Raw genomic sequence first — 8,472 nt, 5'->3', positions numbered from 1 at the left:
CTGATGGACACTGAGTTATTTCTACTTTTTGGCTGTCATGGCTAGGCTGCTAAGAATATTTGTGTACAGTTGTGCATGAGTACCTGTTTTCAATGGTCGTTCTAGGCTTCACTTTTTGAGGATCAGCCAGGTGTTTTCCACAGCGGCTGCACCATCTTGCATACCCCCCAGCAGTGTGGGAGGATTCCAGTTACTCCAGCCTAGACTTACTTTAATAGCATCTCTCGAGAGGTGAAGCCCTGACGATCAATGTGAAAATCAATGTGTGACCCTGCAGGAAACGGTGGTGAATCCCACTAATTATGTAATCAGCAGCCTACACAGGGTCATGGAACTACAGTCCCCCTCCAAGTTCTGATGCCGCCATTCCTGGGGGTCTCTCCGCCTCTCCTCACCTCAGTTTCTAAATGGGGCTACTAAATCCTAGTTGAAGGGCTTTCCTTAGCACAGCGCTAGGAACATAGTGGGCACTCTGCAAAGAATGGCTTTCAGGTCTCACTCAGAAAGTGCAAGGTGTGAGTGGTGCCCTGATTTGGGAGCTTACAGACCTCCATGGTGTCGTTCTCTTTAGCACACCATGCTGCTGTAACTAAGTCGAAATGTGCCAATGAAGTTATATCTAATGAAGACTGAAAAGAATAGCAAAATGAACTTCTAATGCTTAAGGAAATGCCAAAAGGTGGGGGATTTGAGCCAGGTTGGCTCTGACGTTGCCTCTGGTGGAAAGTGTAGTGAGTCCAGGGACAGCCTCACCCAGAATCAACAGCCGTCCAGGAGTAAGTGGCTGCAGCCACCTCCTCAGCCAGGCGGAGTCTGTACACAACCCTTCAAGGACTAAATAAACGCAGTAATTTACTGAAAAAAGGCCTTTCAGGGCCACCTCTGGCACTGAGGTCTTAGGACTCATGGGACAAAACCAGCATCCATCTTTTGATGTGACACGTTCCTGTCAACAGTTGCCCTAATGGAAACAGCACTCAACTGAAGTGACATGGCAGCCTCTTCACTTCCACGGAGCCCTGCTCTTCCTGGGCAGTGAAGAGGAGCAGAGGGCTCAGGACAAGGGGCCTGCACAGTGAGGGGCTTGGAGGGATGGGGGACGACAGGGCAGCAGGAGGTCGGGGAGGGAAGGCTCAGGGCAGGAGGGCTGTGGGGTAGGGAAGGCAGTCTGCTTCTGCTTTCCCAGTTGTCCTGCAGCTCCCTCAGGCTTATGGGATCACAGCCAGGTGTTCCCTCTAGAAGTCCAGATACTCAGAGGATGCAAAAGCTAGGTGCGCCTTAAGGCCTTGGCAGCCCCAGTTTTAAAATGCAAGGAGCCCTGGAGAGGAATCTAGGCAGATGGACTTTCAAGGATGACAGTGAAACCACCTACAGAGGCCAGGTTCTGGACTATACAATTCCCAACAAGCTGTGGCCTGGGGCCCGTCTCACATCTCTCCAAGAAAATGGTGAGGAGATGTTAACTGCGCAGGATTGTTGTAAGATCAAAAAAAAACAGAAGTTAACTTTTTAAATATTTTAAGCAAATATATCCAAAATGTATCACCTGAACCTATAATGAACATACAAATTATTGATATATTTAAATTCTTTTTTAAATTGTGATTTGATAATTGTTCAAAATTGGTTAGGTGTTTTACATTTACAGCACATCTCACAGTTCAAATCAGGCACATCTCAAGCCCTCAGCAGCCACGTGGGGAGAGGAGCTGCCATATTGGACAGCATAGGCCTACAGGGAAAGGCCCACCTCTAAGGGTGGGACTTCCTGTGCCGGGACTTCCTGGGGTGGAACTTCCTATTTTGTTTGGCAGCCACTACGTTTTTCCTGGGCTGGGCAAGGAGGGTTTGGGTTCAGCCTGAAGTCCTGGGTATGGTTTCTGCATAGTACGGCTCCTTAGCTGGCCCCAGACAGTGACTTCCTGAGATGAGACAGTGTGCAAAGGTGGAGATTAGTTAGGTCCTTGATGTTATCTTTTCTATTTCCATATCTTTAAAATGTTACACATTTGGGGGAGGGATTAACTTAAGAATCTATCTGTGTATAGTTAAGATGTGTGACAGGTTTCAGCAATAAGAATATTCATTGCTTTTATTTAGAAGAGCAGACAAATATATAACCAAGTAAATGTCCCATGATAATGGCCTGGACAGAGGTGTGAGCTATTGGGTGACTGAGAAATCAGCTTTGTGCCAGGCACTTTTATAGCATGTAACTAACACACATGTGAACTACGCTTACACTCTTAGTGAATGATGGTACCCAGGTTTTCAGCCCAGATAGTGCAGCCCTAGATCATTTGATCCTACTTTTCTACCATGTAGGCCATGGTCTCCTTTCTCTACACTATATAGACCATACCTCCTTCTTCTACACCACCATATAGACCATAGCTTCTTCCTCCACGCCACATAGATCATGGCGCCTTCTCCCACACCACACAGACCATGGCCCCTTCCCCTACACCACACAGACCATGGCTCCTTCCTCCTACACCACACAGACCATGGCTCCTTCCTCCACACCAAACAGACCATGGCCCCTTCCTCCACACCACACAGACCATGGCTCATTCCCCAACACCACACAGACCGTGGTCCCTTTCTCCACACCACAGAGACTGTGGCCCCTTCCCCCACACCACACAGACCATGGCCCCTTCCCTTACACCACAGACTGTAGCTCCTTCCTCCACACTACACAGACTGTGGCTACTTCCTCAATACCACACAGATTGTGGCCCCTTCCTCACATCACACAGACCGTGGCTCCTTCCCCTACACCACACAGACCATGGCTCCCTCCTCCACACCACACAGACCGTGGCCTCCTTGCAGAGTGAACTTCATACACACCTTTTCCTTTTTTGTGCCTCTCCATGGCTCCCAGCATGGTGGACACTCGGGAAATATCCCCTAGGATGCTCGGTGTTGGACAGCCTCTCCATTTCACCCACTGACCTACCGCAGGAAGACCAGGTGTGTGTTTTCAGTGCTATGCTTTGAGCTCTGTACAAAATCAGACAAGCCTTTAGGATCAGAGTGGAAGGGACCGTAAAAGGAGAAGTGTGAACGGCAAAGAAAATAAACACACATGTGTGCTGGGGCTGTGGGAGTGAGTGTGGATTTGCGTGAGGGTGGGGCTCAGGAGAGGGGGCTGTTTAATTTAGGCAAAGGCTCAAGCTGATTCCTGCTGTTAGGGAGATGCCCAAATGGGGAGCCAGGAAGGAGCCCAGGGATGCGTCCTGCCTCAGATGGCTACCCTTCATTCATGAATCCATTCATTCATTGCTTCTTGAACCCGGGCCTCATTCATTCACAAGCAGTTGCAGATTCTTATGGAGTGCCGGGGCCGTGTTAGCAGGAGAGTACCCAGTTAATACCCAGTGGCTAGAACAGCTGACACTGACAGGCTTGCCACGAGCCAGGTGTCCTTTGAAGAATTTCACTTAGATTAACTCCTTACTCCTCCCAATGGCGCTATTAGCTCCCTGCCTTGTTCTCTCCATTTCATAGGCAGGGACCAGAGGCACAGAGGCTCATGGCCTGAGCTCCAGTACAAGCATGCATGGTGCAGCCTGCAAATGCTTCCTGGACGTGCCAGCTCAGCTGGCTCCTTGCTAAGGAGAGGCGGCTCTCTGCGGGAGTGAATGCTTCCACGTGGAGGAAAAGACCTGGGCTTGTTGACCTGGAATGGCGATTCTTCCCAGGGTGCAGGTCAGAATCACCTGGGTAGCTTTAAAACATGCATGTCTGCTCCCCACCCGAGACACTTTGACTACATTGGTCTGGCAGAGTCCTGGCCATCAGAGCTGTTGTTTTGTTTGTTCTTTTGTATTATCCCTGGGGATTCTAAAGAGCAGCCTGGGTGGAAAAGCTGTGCCCTAACCTGTTGCCTGGGAAGTAAGGTCCCCACACCAGCAGCACAGGTGTGCCCTGGGAGCCCATGGGAAATGCAGAGTCTCAGGCCCCACCCCAGACCTGCTGAGTCAGAAGCTACATTTTGACAAGTGCTCTGGGGAGCTCAGTGTGCCCGGCAGTTGGAGGACCCCGGCCCAAGGTTTCCGGCTGTGTCATCTTGGGCAAGTCTTTTAATCAATCTGTGTGTGACGTCAGTTTCCTCATCTGTAAAATGGGATAATGAGGAAGCCGACGTGCAGTTCACGTAAAGTTCTTAAGGATTGTGGTGGCCAGAGCAGGTGTCCTGTAGTCATCATCTATTATTCCTATTTTGTTTGTGACGCCAGCACACCCCTCCACGCCTCTCCCAGTTGTCCGCTGCAGGGAGGGGTTGTGGAGAAGAGCCAGCCATGGTCTTCCTGAAGCTCTGCCTGCTCCAGGGCCGGCTCCAGGCCCTGACCCCACTGGAGACAGATAGCCTGGTCCTAATTACACTCTGCCGTGTGGAGATCTCAGCGAACTTCCTCACTTCTAATTTGGGAACAGAATTTGGACCTTTCCAAGTTTCAGTTCTGTCCGGAGCTGGCAGGATTGGCTTCCTGGTTCAAAGGAAAAATAGCTCATTAGGCGTTTTGGGTTTCAGATGACTTGCACTGAAGAACATTTCGATGAACTGTGTGTAAATGAGTCAGGAACAGACAGATTGGATTTCCTTTCCACGTGGGTTTGAAAAGCAAGGAAAGGCATGGTTGGCCTGACATGTTGGGGTGCTTTGCTCAGTGGGTCCTGTCTGATCCCCTGAAACCGAGGGAGCTTGGTAAAGTGGAAAGAGCATAGACTTGGGAGCCACAGGGTCCTGGATTCGAATTGCTCCCTTGCCTCTCACGGCTGGTTGGCCTCAGGCAGGCTGCGTGACCTCGCAAAGGCTGTTTGCTCGGCTGCACATGCTGATTATAGCACCCGTGTCCTGGGGCCGTTGGGGCAATGGAGTGAGATAACCTCTGTAAGGTCCTGTGTGGCCTGGCCCTGGTAGGTGACCAACAATCAGCAGTTAATTATGGTTAAGCAAGATTGGGAAACCTTCCACTTTATGAGTTCATTAGTTTCCTAGGCTGCCATGACAAATGACCGCAAGCTTAGTGCCTTAAAACAACACAGACTCACTCTCTTACAGCTCTGGGGGTCCGAAGTCTGACATGTGCCTCCCTCGGCTAGAATCAAGGTGTCTGGAGGGCTGGTTCCTTCTGGAGGTTCCAGAGGAGAATCTGTTCCTTGCCTTCTCCGGCTTCCAAAGGCCACCCACATTCCTCAGCTCTTGGCGCCTCCTCCATCTTCAGAGCTGGTGTCTCTGAACAGCTTCCATTGCCACACCTCCCTCTGCCGCCAGTAAGCACCCTGAGATTACCTTGGACACACCCGGATCATCTGGAATACTCTCCCCTCTCAAAGTCCTTAACTGAGTCCCACCTGCAAAGTCCCCTTGGCCACATCAGGCAACATATTCACGGGTTCTGTGGCTCGGAACATGGATGTCTGGCAGAAGGGGCATCATTCAGCCAACTGCGAGGAGGTTGCCGAATGGACAGGAACATTTGAGTAAAGGCCCCATTTCACCTTCCATAGGTCTCAACCTCTCAGTAAGAAGGACCAGTGGGTACCCCAGGCGCGGTTCTGAATGCCCGAGATGCAGTGGCACTCACAGCATCCCTGGTGGGGCCATATCCCCGTTTTGCAACTGGGGAACTCGAGGCTCAGGGAAAGTAGAGAGCTCACTGCAGACCAGCACCCCCTGATTGGCAAGTGGCAGAGCTGGGATTTGAACCCAGGCAGTCCAGCTCCCACCAGCATGTGCTTGCTTACCTGCTATGCTCAGCTTCCTCCCACAGAGAAGGGACGCTCAGACCCCAGTCACTGGCTCTGCTAAGCACATGTGGTGGCTGGGATGCAGGATGGAAGCTCTCAGGGACTCTGGCTGGAAAACAGAGTGCAGGCCAAGGGTGAGGAGTCTGCCCTGGGGTATGTGTGCTGGGTTCCGACCCTACAGCCTGCTGGGGCAGGGAGGAGCCTCAGAGCAGGGTTGGCAGGAGGGCTAAGCCCCGGCTTGCAGGATCGAAGGACACCCAGGGCTCCTCGTGGCTACAGCAGAGGGACTGGCCACCACCAGCCCGTCCCATCTGAGGGATCTCCCGCTGCCCATTCTTCCCTTCCTGAAGTGTGCCGAGAGCTGGATGTACACTCACTCATTTTCATCTGGGGATCAGAAGTCAGCCTGCAGCTTGAGCCAAGCCTTCCCCCGCAGAGACACATTCACCATCTTGTTTCTGCCAACCCCATAATCCTCATCAAAAACGAATGTCATTTCACTGAGACCCCCCCCCCCCGGCCCATGTCGCCTGGACTCAGCGGCCCCATCTGTGTGGCTTGGGTCTGCCTGCCTCACTGTAACCTGGGAATGAGTCCAGCTCCACAGACACGTGGCCTACACGGGCACTCAGGGGCCCGCACTCAGAAAGGCCTGTGCTGGGTTTAATGCCCCGTGGACACCATCCTAAAATGGGTAACAGTTGAGCAAAGCGCCTTGCCTTTTCAGCTAGCCCTGGACCCCCAGATTATGTCATGGGTCCTGCCTGGGAAAGCTCTTCCTCTCGTAGGCCCAGGCTGCTGACTCTGATACCTGAAGCTGACAGAGGCTTTCTGGATGTTGCAGACTGCAGATTGCTGCTAGTAGCCACGCAGGTTATACAACACGAGATAATCAATCTAAAGGAGCAAATACTGGGCAGAGAATCAAAACCGGCCACAGTGGGAACCCAAGCAGGTGGCGACACACCTCTCAGGGAATGAGAGTCGAGGGACGAGGCTGGCCTCTGCCGGAGCTCAGGTGTTTCATCTCGGGCTGTAGTCATAATTGTCATCATCACTGTTTTCCTGGGACTGACTGTGCCAGTGCTGCCTTCCGGGTCCCCCAGTGCCTCTCTTTGCCCCCCAGACCCATACCCTAGGCTCTCCTGCCCTGTCAGGCTCTGGACCACCTGGAACCATCTGTGGGGGATTGAAAGGTGCTCCTGCAAAAGACACATCCATGGCCCAGCCTGGGACCTGTGAATGTGACTTGATTTGGGGAAAAGGGCCTGCATAGATGTAATTAAAGATCTGCGATGTGATCATCCTGGATTAGTGTGGGCCCTAAATCCAATGACAAGTGCTCTCAAGAGAGACAGAAGAGGAGCAAACACAGACACAGAGAGACACGGAGAAGGCAGCCGTGTGGAGACAGAGGCAGAGATTGGAGGGATGAAGCCACAAGCCAGGGAACACCTGGAACCTCGGGAAGCTGGAAGAGGCAGGAAGGATTCTCCCCTGAAGCCCCACAGGGAGCACAGCCCTGCCCACACCTTGATTTCAGAGTCCTGCCTCCAGACCTGTGGGAGAATACATTTCTGTTTCACAAGTTACCTGCTGGGTTGCCCCTTCAGCCCCGCCCCGCCCCACCTACCCCTGGGGTTTCCTCATCTGCATAGCTACCCCTCCTGGCATTCCATCAATCTGGGCCACACCTTTGGGAAGATTGCCTTATCATACCAGCTTCAGTTTAAAGCCCAGTTTGAACCGCCATTTACTTCCAGTTGAGCAGGCCCCTGACTGACACGAAGTAGCTAATAATGGCCATTATTGATCTCCCACTGTCCCCCGACACGAGATGTGAAGTGGGAGCCCCACACTTGCCATCTTGTTGGAGTCTACCTTGGAAGTTCCCCACCAGAATGTGGGCTCCAGGATGGCAGAGGTTTTGATGCATTTATTTGTTGTTTTAATTGAAATTTGTATTGAGGTCATTGTAGAGTCCCAGGCGGTTCTAAGACATAATACGAGAGATAGAGATACAGTGCAGCCTTCATTTAGTTTCCCCCAATTGCAACATTTTGTAGAACTATACAATGGTACAACCAAGATAACGACATTGACTAAATCCACCCATTTTACTCAGTTTCTTGTTTTTTACCTACGGGGGGTGTGTGTGTGTGTGTGCATGTGTGTGTGTTTCTATGCAATTTATTACATGTGTAGACTCCTGTATCATCCTCCACAATCACGGTACAGAACATTTCCATCACCACAGGATTTTTTAAAATCTGATTTCTTTAGAAATTTAAAAATTCTGTTTCTTCACCCCTTTATTCCCAGTGCCTAAAACTATGCCTGGCATCCACTGGGTGAATGCTGGGCAAGTCTCATCCTTTCCGCAGGTGAGGAAGCCAGGGCTCCGGGGCCTCCCACCCTGTGCTGCCCAGAGGACGTGCAGGTATGGATTCCTTCCCAGTTCTGCCTGACTTCAGTCCGGGCGTTCTCTGCTCTTTTCATGGGTTGGAATTTTTGGAATCTAAATGGAGGAGGGTTGTTCATCCCTGTGAAATTTTCTCCTGTGCCCCCTTTTATCAGCCACAGCCTGAGCATCCTTTCTTTTCAGACCCTGTAGTCCAGCACGTCTGTTCCCCACAGCTGTGCTCAGCGAGTGTCCTCTGGGCTCCTCCAAAGTCCAAACGGCTGATAAAAGCATTGAGCAGGACGCGA

The 8,472-nt window shown here is 51.5% G+C and overlaps 1 long non-coding RNA gene across 1 annotated transcript; it reads left to right on the top strand.

The window, feature by feature from the left end:
* Positions 1 to 2,832: 2,832 nt before the first annotated feature.
* On the top strand, positions 2,833 to 7,874 carry LOC110742069. The gene is made up of 2 exons (XR_002519343.2): positions 2,833 to 2,979; positions 3,517 to 7,874. It is a non-coding gene; the product is annotated as an uncharacterized LOC110742069 (long non-coding RNA).
* Positions 7,875 to 8,472: the final 598 nt, after the last annotated feature.

This window comes from Papio anubis, chromosome 18 (genome assembly GCF_008728515.1).
Source record: "Papio anubis isolate 15944 chromosome 18, Panubis1.0, whole genome shotgun sequence".
In the NCBI taxonomy this organism is placed as follows: Eukaryota; Metazoa; Chordata; class Mammalia; order Primates; family Cercopithecidae; genus Papio; species Papio anubis.
Note: the sequence above shows the minus strand (reverse complement) of the source record. Positions and strands in the feature narration are given on the sequence as shown.